Source organism: Polyodon spathula, chromosome 17 (genome assembly GCF_017654505.1).
Source record: "Polyodon spathula isolate WHYD16114869_AA chromosome 17, ASM1765450v1, whole genome shotgun sequence".
Classification (NCBI taxonomy): Eukaryota; Metazoa; Chordata; class Actinopteri; order Acipenseriformes; family Polyodontidae; genus Polyodon; species Polyodon spathula.
This window is the reverse complement of record NC_054550.1, coordinates 20,904,545-20,918,643: the sequence shown is the minus strand read 5'-3', so window position 1 is coordinate 20,918,643 and position 14,099 is coordinate 20,904,545.

The window sequence follows — 14,099 nt, the reverse complement described above, 5'->3', positions numbered from 1 at the left end:
ACATTGTTTTGAAATCTGGTATTAGCACCGTTTGGCAAAAGTTATTGAAAATATAAGATTCTGGGGAAATATGGGGGTTTCTGTCTGTCCACACATCCCTGTATCTGTATGTTACAAGACATAGTTACATTCATTGGGACAACCGCTTATCCAATTGTCACGAAACTTTGTATTATCATTATTTAACATAAATGTATCATAGTATCAGATTGGGGGACTATATTTCACTGCAAATTCCTATTCAATAGTATTCTGTACATACTGTTTATGTGTCATGGTGATCAACTACTTCTTTATACAGATAGCCCTGTTTAAAATTTACAGCCATGGCAGTGGATGTATGTTAGTGACGTAGCTATATTTACTTTACAACCTAAATATGAAGACAAAACTGATGACCCCCGGATATAACATATTAAGACCCGATGGTGTACTCTGTCAATAAAGAGCTGCTAGGGGTGTGTTTGAAAAATGACTACCATCAGTTCAAAATCTATGAAATATACATAAATAAATCAAAGGTTACAGCTCATGAGAGTGAAGTACAAGAAATTTTTTTTCAGTAATATTTCCTACTCATCACAACAGAGTCATTTTCTTCAATGTAGAGCACTAACACAGCTCCCAGGAGGATGCAAGTGCAGGTCTGGCATCTTGATTAAACTTCACTTTTCACTTCCAGCAGAGACTTGCCTTGACCATCCTAGAAGTTGTGATCAGCAATGATACCCACTGCCGGTATAACCCTAAGATATGGGACACTGTGATGAGAAGAAATGCATGTATAAAAATAGCAATCCTTCCTGTAGAGACACGATGTGAGATTCCACCTCTCCGTGAGTGTCCAAATTCCACTACAAGACCACAGGTTACAACTTGTCATGTAAACAATCAGCTAAAGAAACAGGCTCATGCAATGGATCAATGGTGAAACATGATTTACAACAGTAAAAGCGTAGCAAAGTGTAATAAAGCACAGTAAATCATGGAAAAGCATTGGTGAGCATTGTAAAGCCACATAGAATATGGTAAAACATATTAAAAACTTAGGAAACTATGGTAAATGCACTGTACAAGCATTGGAAAATAGCAAAATGGCCATGCAAATTTGCTGTGGTAATGCTTTAAGGGGTTTATGTTTTATTGTATACTTCACTTTATTTAGCAAGGGAGTGGGATAAACGGTACCATGGCTTCCTCCCACTATTAAAAATTATAGACAACCAAAGATAATAAGGTCTTCATTGCAGCTTGTATTCCTTCTGTTACCTGACAATTCAATGTTGAACATCAGTCCCCTATATCTATATTGCATATAAATAGTTAAAATGAAGCTAACCCCTGACTGAGGTTCAAAAACAAAAACTCTGATTATATAAAATACAATCTGCTGTGCTTAATCAAAAAGGCTTCCTAACAATGTAAAAAATGTAATGCAATGTAAAAAACAGCAGCAGATTAATAAAACAAACAAACCTTAATTAAAACTCTATATACAGTATTTGCATTAGTTTTCTTGCCGTCTCTGATACAAAGTATTAATAAAATACAAAACAGCAGTGGATGTAAATACTTTAATCTACATGTCTATAATATATATTTTCTTACCTGTTCAATAACCTGTTATGTGTGTTCTCTATCACTCTCACTGTTTAGGCTATAGGGCCCCGATATTTGAAAGGTTTGTGCACCGCACAGAGGGATATGCGCGTCGCAAATGGCCTTTGTGCCGAAATTGTGCCAAGTTGCCATATTCGAAACATCCTTTTAAAAGTCACAATCCATTCTGCGCTGTGCAGAAATAAAATGTATGCATCGCTCAATATGGGGGGAGTGGTCTACTTGGTGAAAAGATCCTCGAGCAGGTTCATAAGCATTTAAACTAGAAAGGAAGGGGGGAGAAATCAACAAAAAAACAGAAGGGAGACCGCATCAAAACAAGGACAGCAACTCAGGTAAGACAACCGTTAAATGTATTTATCTAAATGCTAGAAGTATCAGAAACAAAATTCTAGAACTTGAAGCTACTGCACTAACAAGTAACTATGATGTGATAGGTGTTACTGAAACTTGGTTGTCTGAGAGTGATGGGGACGAATATAATATTTGTGGGTATACACTGTATAGGAAAGACAGGCAGGACAGAAGAGGAGGAGGGGTAGCGCTATACATAAGAAACAGTCTTGAAGCCCAGGGGTTAAACCTGGACAAAGAAAATAAAGCTGAATCAATATGGGTCAGAATAACGGACACAAATTCAAAGGGCATAATAATAGAAGCATGCTATAGACCGCCAGATTCAGACGGCGAGCAAAATAATCTGTTACACAATGACATTAGAAATGCATGTAGCAAAGGAGAAGTCATACTAATGGGGGATTTCAACTTCCCCCATATAAAATGGGAAAACCCGGTGGGTAGCACGAAGGATGAAATAGAAATGGTGGAAATGAGAAATGACTGCTTCCTAACACAATTTGTCAAGGCACCGACTAGAGGGGAGGCATGCCTTGATTTAGTCTTTTCAATAACGAAGACAGAATAACTAAAACAGAGGTCAGAGAACCACTGGCAAACTCAGACCACAACATGGTCTCATTTGAAGTGTTTTTTAAAACCCCAAAAGTAAAGACTAAAGCTAAGGTTTACAATTTTAGAAAAGCAAACTATGAAGGTATGAAACAGAGACTAACAGAAGTAGATTGGAGTAAAATAGAGAAAACACCCACAGAAAAAGGATGGTTGTTCTTCAAAAATGTAGTAATAGAGGTGCAAAACAATTACATCCCTAAAGTAGACAAATCTAAATGTAAAACTAAATGGCCAAAATGGTTTAATAGATCAATTTAAAAAAAATATTCAGCGAAAAAAGACACTTTACAGAGCATTAAAAAAGGAACAAAAAGAAAGTACACAGAAAGAGTACACAGAACTGCAAACGCAAGTCAAAAAGGAAGTTAGAAAGGCCAAGAGAGAAATAGAAATGAACATTGCTAAGGGGGCTAAAACCAATTCCAAAATGTTTTTCCAATATTACAACAGCAAGAGAACATTCAAAGAGGAGGTTAAATGTTTAAGAGATACAAATGGCAAAATCGTAAATGAAGAAAAAAAAAAATAGCAAATATATTAAATGATTACTTTTCACAAGTTTTTACAAAGGAAGATACGGACAACATGCCCCACATGTCATCCAGTTCCTATCCAGTTTTAAATAACTTTAGCATAACCGAGGCAGAAGTGTTAAAGGGACTAGGAGCTCTTAAAATAAACAAATCCCCTGGGCCGGATGAGATCCTCCCAATAGTACTCAAAGAAATGAAAGAAGTTATTTACAAACCGCTAACCAAGATCATGCAGCAGTCTCTTGACACAGGGGTTGTACCGACAGACTGGAAAATTGCAAACGTAATACCGATCCACAAAAAGGGAAACAAAACTGAACCAGGTAACTACAGACCAGTAAGCCTGACTTCTATTATATGCAAACTTATGGAAACTATAATAAGATCCAAAATGGAAAATTACCTATATGGTAACAGGGTCCTGGGAGACAGTCAACATGGTTTTAGGAAAGGGAGATCGTGTCTAACTAACTTGCTTGATTTTTTTGAGGATGCAACATCGATAATGGATAATTGCAAAGCATATGACATGGTTTATTTAGATTTCCAGAAAGCTTTTGACAAAGTCCCGCACAAAAGATTAATTCTCAAACTGAACGCAGTTGGGATTCAAGGAAACGCATGTACATGGATTAGGGAGTGGTTAACATGTAGAAAACAGAAAGTACTGATTAGAGGAAAAACCTCAGAATGGAGTGTGGTAACCAGTGGTGTACCACAGGGATCAGTATTAGGTCCTCTGCTATTCCTAATCTACATTAATGATTTAGATTCTGGTATAGTAAGCAAACTTGTTAAATTTGCAGACGACACAAAAATAGGAGGAGTGGCAAACACTGTTGCAGCAGCAAAGGTCATTCAAAATGATCTAGACAAGATTCAGAACTGGGCAGACACATGGCAAATGACATTTAATAGAGAAAAGTGTAAGGTACTGCACGCAGGAAATAAAAATGTACATTATAAATATCATATGGGAGATATTGAAATTGGAGAAGGAATCTATGAAAAAGACCTAGGAGTTTTTGTTGACTCAGAAATGTCTTCATCTAGACAATGTGGGGAAGCTATAAAAAAGGCTTACAAAATGCTCGGATACATTGTGAAAAGTGTTGAATTTAAATCAAGGGAAGTAACGTTAAAACTGTACAATGCACTAGTAAGTCCTCATCTTGAATATTGTGTTCAGTTCTGGTCACCTCGCTATAAAAAATATATCGCTGCTCTAGAAAGAGTGCAAAGAAGAGCGACCACAATTGTTCCGTGCTTAAAAAGCATGTCATATGCAGACAGGCTAAAAGAATTGAATCTGTTCAGTCTTGAACAAAGAAGACTACGCGGCGACCTATTCAAGCATTCAAAATTCTAAAAGGTATTGACAATGTCGACCCAAGGGACTTTTTTGACCTGAAAAAAGAAACAAGGACCAGGGGTCACAAATGGAGATTAGACAAAGGGGCATTTAGAACAGAAAATAGGAGGCACTTTTTTACACAGATTGTGAGGGTCTGGAATCAACTCCCCAGTAATGTTATTGAAGCTGACACCCTGGGATCCTTCAAGAAGCTGCTTGATGAGATTCTGGGATCAATAAGCTACTAACAACCAAACGAGCAAGATGGGCCGAATGGCTTCCTCTCGTTTGTAACCTTTCTTATGTTCTTATGTTCTAAAAATGGGTAGCATGCAGCGTGTCTGCCGACATGTGGATGTGAATGATGCAAGGCACACCCAGCAACAGCAACCCCGATATAGGCAAAGATATGCTGAAAGGGTGCACTGACCTCAGCAGGAGCTCAGCAATTAGCAAATCACGTCCAGGTATGCCACATGCTGCACATGATGACCTGGCTAGAACAAACCTGCGCAGTTATGCCTTGTCTGAGCAGTTGGTAGTGTCTGTCTATATGTGTATCCTGGCTACTGGGACCTTCCAGAAGGTAGCAGGTGATATAGTGGGGATCACCCAGTCAGCAGTGTCAGCCACCTCGACCGGTTCATAATCACGTTGTTGTGACGTGCTGAGGAACATATTAAATTCCCTAGTACCAGAGCAAACAGTGAGGAGATAATGCAGGGTTTTTAAGAGGTTGCGCACCTGCCGCGCGTGGGAGGTACAATTTACTGCACCCATATTGCTATCCGGGCACCTGTTCCAGTTGTCCTGTTCTATAAGGATTTCAGTTGTATTCGGAATAGTGGGAAACTTGAATAGCTATTCCATGCCATGTAAACAGGGTATTCCGAATAAATCTATCCGTACTCTGGATACAAGTATTCCAAAAATGTGATACCGAATACCCACTTAGTATTAGGATACTATCGGAATACTAACCCATCTAGACACCTGTGACAGAAATACTATGAGTTCTGGTGATAAATCTCCCTCCCGACCTGTGAGGGTGCTAAAGAACGGGAGGAGAAGTATCTGGAAGGGCTGGCCTGACAGTTTGTTTGCCTGGAAAGAAGCGAGACTCTGTTGTAAGAATGAATTGACCTGAAAGGTAAACGAGGGGCAGCTGCAAGTAATAAGGCAGCTGCAACCGTTTACCTAGATGTCATGCGGGATTACATGTAGGGGCCAGGGTAACGCTGATCTTTTCCTTCGTTTGGGTTAACATATGGAGAAAGAAGGATCGAGAGAGGAGCTCTCGTTGCGAAAAGAGAAATTACGTGTTATGTCTTACTGTGTTTGTCTATGTAATTGTCTGTGTTTTTCACTACCGGACAGTTAAAGCACCACTCCGGAGCTGTCGCCAAGGGTCAGCACTGGTGACCGTCTGGTTGTTTTGTTTGGGACTGTGCCCTGTTTTTGTTATCCCCATGCTTTACACATTGTTGTGTATTGCCAGGGATTTATTTATTTTACGGTCACCAGACCTGAAAAAGAAATAAAAAACTTGTCACTGGATTAACGTTGTCTGCCTGTCACTCCTGCACCGCATCACTGCTACACCTGTTCCCCTTACCAGCCACTTTGCCATAACACCTTATTCAGAAAACCTTTTTTTCTAGACACGAGTCGTCGTTTTATAATCTATAATATATAAGACAATGGCTTGCGTGCCCAACAAAGCCTTTGCAAAAACTGTGCACAAATATATTAGTACTTGTATGACCCCAAACTGGTTGCCGACTATGCAATATCTTCCTATTTTTTCTTTTTAAGTTTTTTAGTAGATCAACAGTCAATACCTGGATATATATATATATATATATATATATATATATATATATATATATATATATATATATATATATATATATATATCCTGCCAATTCTGAGCTGATGGCATTGCTGGACATCTTCCGATTGCGAAGGGAAGTAAGCATGATGTGTCTTTCATCTGCTGCAGTAAGTTTCCTTGGCCGACCACTGCGTCTACGGTCCTCAACGTTGCCCGTTTCTTTGTGCTTCTTCAAGAGCTTGGACAGCACATCTGGAAACCCCTGTCTGCCTTGAAATTTCTGCCTGGGAGAGACCTTGCTGATGCAGTATAACTACCTTGTGTCTTGTTGCTGTGCTCAGTCTTGCCATGGTGTATGACTTTTGACAGTAAACTGTCTTCAGCAACCTCACCTTGTTAGCTGAGTTTGGCTGTTCCTCACCCAGTTTTATTCCTCCTACACAGCTGTTTCTGTTTCAGTTAATGATTGTGTTTCAACCTACATATTGAATTGATGATCATTAGCACCTGTTTGGTATAATTGTTTAATCATACACCTGACTATATGCCTACAAAATCCCTGACTTTGTGCAAGTGTACCTAGAAGAACTGATGCTGTTTTGAAGGCAAAGGGTGGTCACACCAAATATGGATTTGATTTAGATTTTTCTTCTGTTCACTCACTTTGCATTTAGTTAATTGATAAATATAATCTATTAACATGTCTATTTTTGAAAGCATTCTTACTTTACAGCATTTTTTCACACCTGCCTAAAACTTTTGCACAGTACTGTGTGTGTGTGTATATATATATATATATATATATATATATATATATATATATATATATATATATATATATATATATATATATATATATAATTTATTATTATCCTTGTAGTCACATTGAGATTAAAACCTCTTTCACAAGTGAGAGGTAGTAGCAAGTCAATCAGAAAACAAGAACAATACACAATAAAATACAATTAAGACACAGGCAAATCACATTTAAAACAATAATCAAAATACACAAAAGTAGTCAACTATTTAAAACAATTACAACTCTCAGTTATGAAATCATGCAGTTTACTCTTAAACTGCAATAAAGATATCTGGGTCTGCAGCTTTAGTTTGGACTGGAACTCATTCCAGGACCATGGGGCATAATAAGCAAAGGATCCTTTACCAGCCTCAGTACGCACATTTGGGATTTTAAAATGCAAAAAAGAATGAGATCTGAGGCTATGGTTACTATGGGAAGCTATAGGGTATTCATTTAAGTAAGTATATTCATATAATTTACATCGAATAGCCTTATATACCAGAACATACCAATGCTTCAACCTGCGTAAGGCCAAAGAAGTCCAGCCTACCAAATCATATAATATACAATAAGTATTAAATCTTGTATTTGTATTGTACCTCAATGCTGCATGATATAGCGAGTCCAGTTTACCTAAAGTTGATGGTGATGCAAACCTATATACTGTATCACCATAGTTAATTTGCAGCAAAAACATACAAGCAATAAGCCTCTTTTTTTTGTTTCCATAACATATATAGCATATCATAGTGACATTTATAGCGTATTCCCATGCCCAACAGAAGTGAGTGTGGAAACATGCACTCACCTCTGTCAAGCACACTGCCTTCCTTCTGTTCCTTTAATACGGTCCTATTAGCATATGGTAATGCATCGGTAAAATGAAAAATGAGATGCAAATGTATTCTAGGTGGACATATCACAATCAAATTTGAATTGGATGAAAGCCCTAATTCGTCTGAATATACCAATATCTGCACGATAACTACGATGCGCTAGTTCCAATAACTGCGCATCGCTAGCTCAAATAGTGTCGGAGTAATAATCCACTCTGGAGTTGGGTACAATAGTAAGTAAATGTACAATAGTACAGTACCCCCAACCCCCCCCCCCCCCCCCCCCAACCCCCGCCATCCGCACACATTGGATGGGCGGATCAGTTATGTGTTTTATCACTGTATTGATATGATGGACAGCAGTAGTGTGTTTATATATATCCAGTTATATGTGTTCTTCACTGCTCCACAGGCATATTGGCATCCAGCGTGTACCATCAAAGTATGGAAATGAAGACTGAGAGAAGGATGAGGAGGGGAGGGGGGTCCTGCCTGTTATCTTTGCTATGTGTTGCCACACATCTGTATATTAATTATATAAATACGTCATACACCCATCTTGTGGCCCATTGATTTATTGGTTATTCCATAGTCTATTATGCATTACAGGTGAGGAGTGGGCAGCTGCAGTTAAAGTTTTCCTAAAATTAGACCGGTGATACAATCAACCAATCAATGACCTGTATTTTCTCTGCAGCAGTCCAATCATAAGTTAGCTGAGGCGGGACACACAGTTCTGTTAACTATAATTTCTGGCCATTTTTATGCAGCTGTCCAGTTTGCTAAATGGCGGTGTTGCTAATTGTACAGAGACTGTTGAGAAATCATAGTAGGCTACATTTAACATTTTAGGAGCGTACTTAGAATTAATTCTGATTCTTACAAAAAAAAAAAAATGGCATAACGAAAAAAATCCATTTTGGCGACACTCAAAACCTTACAAACTGGGCTTAATCATGATGTTCAAATGGGTGAGTAGAATGAATAACATAACGCATTTCTGTGTATTGTGTATATAAAAATGAATGGTCCATATGTAAGTGTGCACGATATATTGTGTGGTCTCGTCTGCTGTCATATCGGTACATACTTTGGCAACACCAATGACAGCAGCTTGTTGCATTACTAATGGTGACTGTCCATCATTCTGCATTCTCATTTGGCTGCTGTGTACAGTTGCTATATTGGTAGTGAATGTGCAGATGGTTTTGCAAGGCACAAACAGATTTACAAATTGCTCAAAATACTGCTATATTCCAATGTCTCTCAACTGCTTTGTGCTGTTTTGGAATCTCTCTCGTTTTGTGCCAAAGCACTATTTTTTTGCGAGGCACAAATAGCTAGGGGATTGCGCAAAGATCAAAGATTGGGCCCTAGATCTTTTTTTTTTTGCTTACAAAGCATGCCAGAAATAATGTCCTTTTTTCAATGACTGTGTCTGCTCTTGGAAAGACTCCACAAAGCTGGCTAAAGGGCGTTTTGAAAATGTAATTAATTTCTGTCCCCTCTGAAACTGATTGTGTTAAAAGATTTTCCATTTTCTAACTTCAAATTGCAGAAATGAGGAGATCTTACAGGCATATACCTCCTAGTGGTAATTTCTAAAATGTAAACAAATTTACGCTGTGTAAAAAAAGCTATTCCTGAACGATCTCTAGTAATGTTTTGATTCCTTTACAAATACAAACTGTGCCTGACCTAAACACATTGCCAAATGAAGCTACCAGACTTTTGTGTGCCGACTGCCAGAAAGCAGTTGTTAAACATGTTGTAAGGAATGAGATCCAAAACGTATTGGAGATCAGCAGGCTGTTACACAAAGCATCAGAACAGCCTCAGGCTGAGAGCAGAGCTTGCTCATCTGGTTCCATAGAGCTGATTGTCTTGTTGGTTCTTAAAAGCCCCCGCTGATTCAGCAGCAACAACATGGCTTGGTAGCCCATTGTAGAGAGCCACAAATCTGTGTGTAAAAAAAAAAATGTTCCTACCTCTGCACTTCAGATAGTGACCGGAATTAACTTTGTTGACTTCGACTAAGTCTCCCTAACCTTCTTTGTTCTGCGCTAAATATGATTGCACTCAGGGGTTAATATGTGTCAGATCACACCGGACCCTAGATCCGGTATCTTTTTGTCTTGTCTGACACGACAATTAAACAGTTCTCAAATGATGAAAATTTTAAAAAGCGCATCCCTGTTCCACGAATTCAATGACAGAAGTGTACTGCAACAAAATATTTTAAAATGCGATGAGTAAAAAAATGGCTTGATTTTTAGACCTCAAACAGAATAATGTCAAAACATTTTTAAGAGCAGCAGTGTTGTGGTTCCTGTTCCTCAGATTTGTCAGCCCACCACTAGTATATTTCTAACAATAAGGCACAATACCCCGATGGGGCAAGGTGTTGAGAATATCTATATATATATATATATATATATATATATATATATATATATATATATATGGGAGTGTGGGGAGTGCTAAGACAGGATGTCCTACGTGGTGACGATTCACACTGCAGTGCAGTCTACGAAAACAAAGTTTCAATTATGACGTCTAGGGTGCGGTACCGCGAACGCGTCAAAATTTAACAACTGTGTTTTATTGAGTTTCCATAATTTTAACTAAAAGACACTTGCTCACAGAGCGAAATAAAAGATTTAAGCAAAATAATCACGAATACAAAAATAAAATAATAAACTCCATGTCAGGCTGGGCAAATATCTCCTCTCGCTCTCCTGTTCTCCACTTCTGAACACCCACACAGAGAACAGAGAGCTGCAGGTTTATATACAGGTGACCATCTCCCGATTAGCAACAAATTAATCACATCATTAATTCGGGACATGGCCACAATCTGCACAAGGTTTTTTTTAATTAATGTGGATGAGCTTCCCATCCACGCTACAACATAAATACAAAAACAAATTATGGCCACACCTTCAAAACAATAACACAGCTCACTCTGTCATTTTTACACCTAACAAATAAATCATAATACAAACACAAATTACAAAACAACACGATATAGGGGCGGAGGGGGAGACAAATACATGTACACCGCATGGCTTCCCTACCGCCCTGCTACAGACAGCTATTGTAAATCCAGGTCAGTATATTAGGTCTAGAAACAAAAATGCTATCCCCCTTCCTTTATTATAAGTTCTGTTAGATTTTTTTGAATTAATTAACCCTTGATTGTACTAGTCTTGTTGGTAGAGAGCCTGTTCTAGTTCAGTTACTGAGTTCATCTACTATTTGCTCTTTATTCAAGCACTTACATATCGTCTTTTAGTTTTGCTACACTGCTGTTCTTTTTGCATACATGTTAGCTCCCTCTTTTTCCTAACAATGAGCTTGATAGACCTGTAAAGCCACTGCATCAACTTCTTATTACAGTAGTCTGGACATTTTAACCTTAGGGATAAGCTAATCCTGCACACCCAGTGTTGCTTTATTGTCGACAATCATTCAACCTCCAAAATCTGATCAATCAATTCAATAAAAAAAGAAAAATCATCGATACAGCTAAATCTACAGTACACTGCAGTGAACTGCCAGCACCTGCACTGGAACTTCACTGACAGACTCCTAGCATACCAGAAAAGGATGTGTAGTAGGTATCAAACCAATATCTCTAAGCGTAGTGTCTTTTGGAAACCAAAAAGTCACATGACCACAATATGGTTTAGGTCACAGGTCCATTTACATAACAATGAAAATATGAAGTTGGCATCTCAGCTTGTTTATCAGATACTTAGAGTCAATAAAAATGTGGGATAGCTTAATGAGCATTTCTAACTTGAATTATGCTCTGTAGGAGTGTGAAAACAGATAGACCTATTAGATAAAAACCTTTCCCACTGTGCATGCAAGCACACCGAACAGACAACCCAACTACAGAGTCTTTTAAACTTGGTTTACAAAGGGTTTCTTAATTCATGATGATATATTTAAAAAGAAGAGCCTACGTCAATATGTGATGGATCTCCTTGTGGACAAATCCCATCTAAAAAACAAGCTGAAATAGCTTAGCAAAACACAGAGCAGAATCTACTATTACTGTCATCCTAATCCCACTAACTATAGGTTTGTTACCAAAAAAATCTGTTTTAGTAACACAAATCCAGGTTCATTTAAAAACTCAAGAACCCAGCACTCCCCGCTGTAAACATCCAACCCCACAACAAATTATACATTAACATGAGATGTCGTTTTCAGTGGTGGCTTGTTGATAATTGAAGATTTCTTATATTGTGAATTTTGTGCATACTTCTCAGCTTACTTATCCTGAGTGACCGGTCCAAATGTTTTCAAGTGTCTTTCCAGGCCAGGGGATATCCTGCGATGACATAATTTCATATCATTTAGCAGAGAAATATTTTTGTATTTCCCTACAGAATTTTTAAATTTGTAGTAGCACTTATCTGACCATAATTACAGTCCAGGCTCTGGGGTTTGAAATAAATATATCTTCTGGGAATCCACAGTTCCGCTGGTAGTTTTTGTACACTGGTCCAGAAGTTCACAGGTTTAAATACTGCTAGTATTTTTCTTTTAGTGCTTAAGAAAGGTGAGAAACAGTGAGTGTCTCTTCACAGCTCTGCATCTCATTCCTAACCTGAACATTCCTAATAAACGTTCCTTGTGTTATATATATATATATATATATATATATATATATATATATATATATATATATATATATATATATATATATATATTTATCATCTTACAGCTTCATAATACCAACTCAAAATCAACGTATTTGTGATGTCAACCATTTACCTTTGGGATTGTTGCTACATGGTTTTAAACAAACCTCTGTTTAAATTTAATCCATGATCTGGTCTTATAAGGAAATACTAATAAATACACTCAAATTGCACCATGCTCTCCCTTTATAAGGCAGGGAGCCATAGACAAGAGGCTGTGCAATTTGTGTTCAGAATCGTAAGAAGAATACTAGTGAAATGGGTTCATCGAGCAAATGAGAGCCTTGACATACCGCTTTATAACCTGTTCTGCAGTATCAAGCATCATCTCAATATGAAGAAGCACAGTAATATTAGCATGTTATTGTATAGTAAAGATAAACAATACTGGGACAGGGCTTTTTCCTCTGCTATATCTAAACATTAACTTTATCACTGCTTTCAAACAAGGATCAACACAAGGTTCAACCACATATACATCATGTATTTGTACTCATGTTGTATAAAATAATATTTACATGCCTGTGACAAAGTGCCCGCCTCTGTTATGTGTTGCGTGTGGTGTGTTTAAATGTTGGTGTATAGACATTGGTACACGGGATATAAACGGGTCTGTGTAACACGAGTGTTTAAAAATGTATATGTGTATTTAGGCACGAGGATTGCACTTTATTAATTCACGTGCTGGGATTCAAGTGAATAATTAATTGGTAATTGAATCCCAGCACAACAGTATATATAGATGCACGTTGTCACATACTCGCGGTTGGGTGTTCGGTGAGTGGAGAATGGGAGCGAGAGTGTAGGAGAATTACAATTGCTACTGCGTGCTGGTGGAACCAGCACGATACTTGTTAATTTATCAACTCACCGTGTTTATCAGTGTGTCTGTCCATGCACCGTTTTGTTAACTGTTAGTCCGTTTTTGTTTGTCTATTTATTTTGACGTAGAGTGCCGTGTCCTGTGTTTTCGTGTTTGTTAAACCTGTTTTATTTTTCAATAAACCGGCGCCAGCAAGCGCCACCATCATTTCAATAGCTGTGTGCAGAGTCAGTTCCTGTTTCTGGTCTGTCGCCGCTCACTTCGGCCGTCTTTGTGACAATGCCATACAGGTTTTTATACATAAAACCAGTCCCTGCACGATCAGTATCAGATCATCATGTAGTTCTTTCATCAAGTAATATATCAAAACCAATACGGTAAATCATTTCCAATAGGTTTGCCACCCGTCCGGGTGTCACCCAGACAGACCGGTTTCTGTCCGGGTAACATGGAATTTCAGGTGAAAAATAATGCAAAAGCAACGCCAACAGCCGTTCTACTTAAAGGATTTCCAATATTGTAAAAAATATATTGTTTAGTACTGATCTGTACATTGTACTTTTGTGTTATTTTACGTTGAGTATGTGAAAATATGTGCTGTCCAATAGTT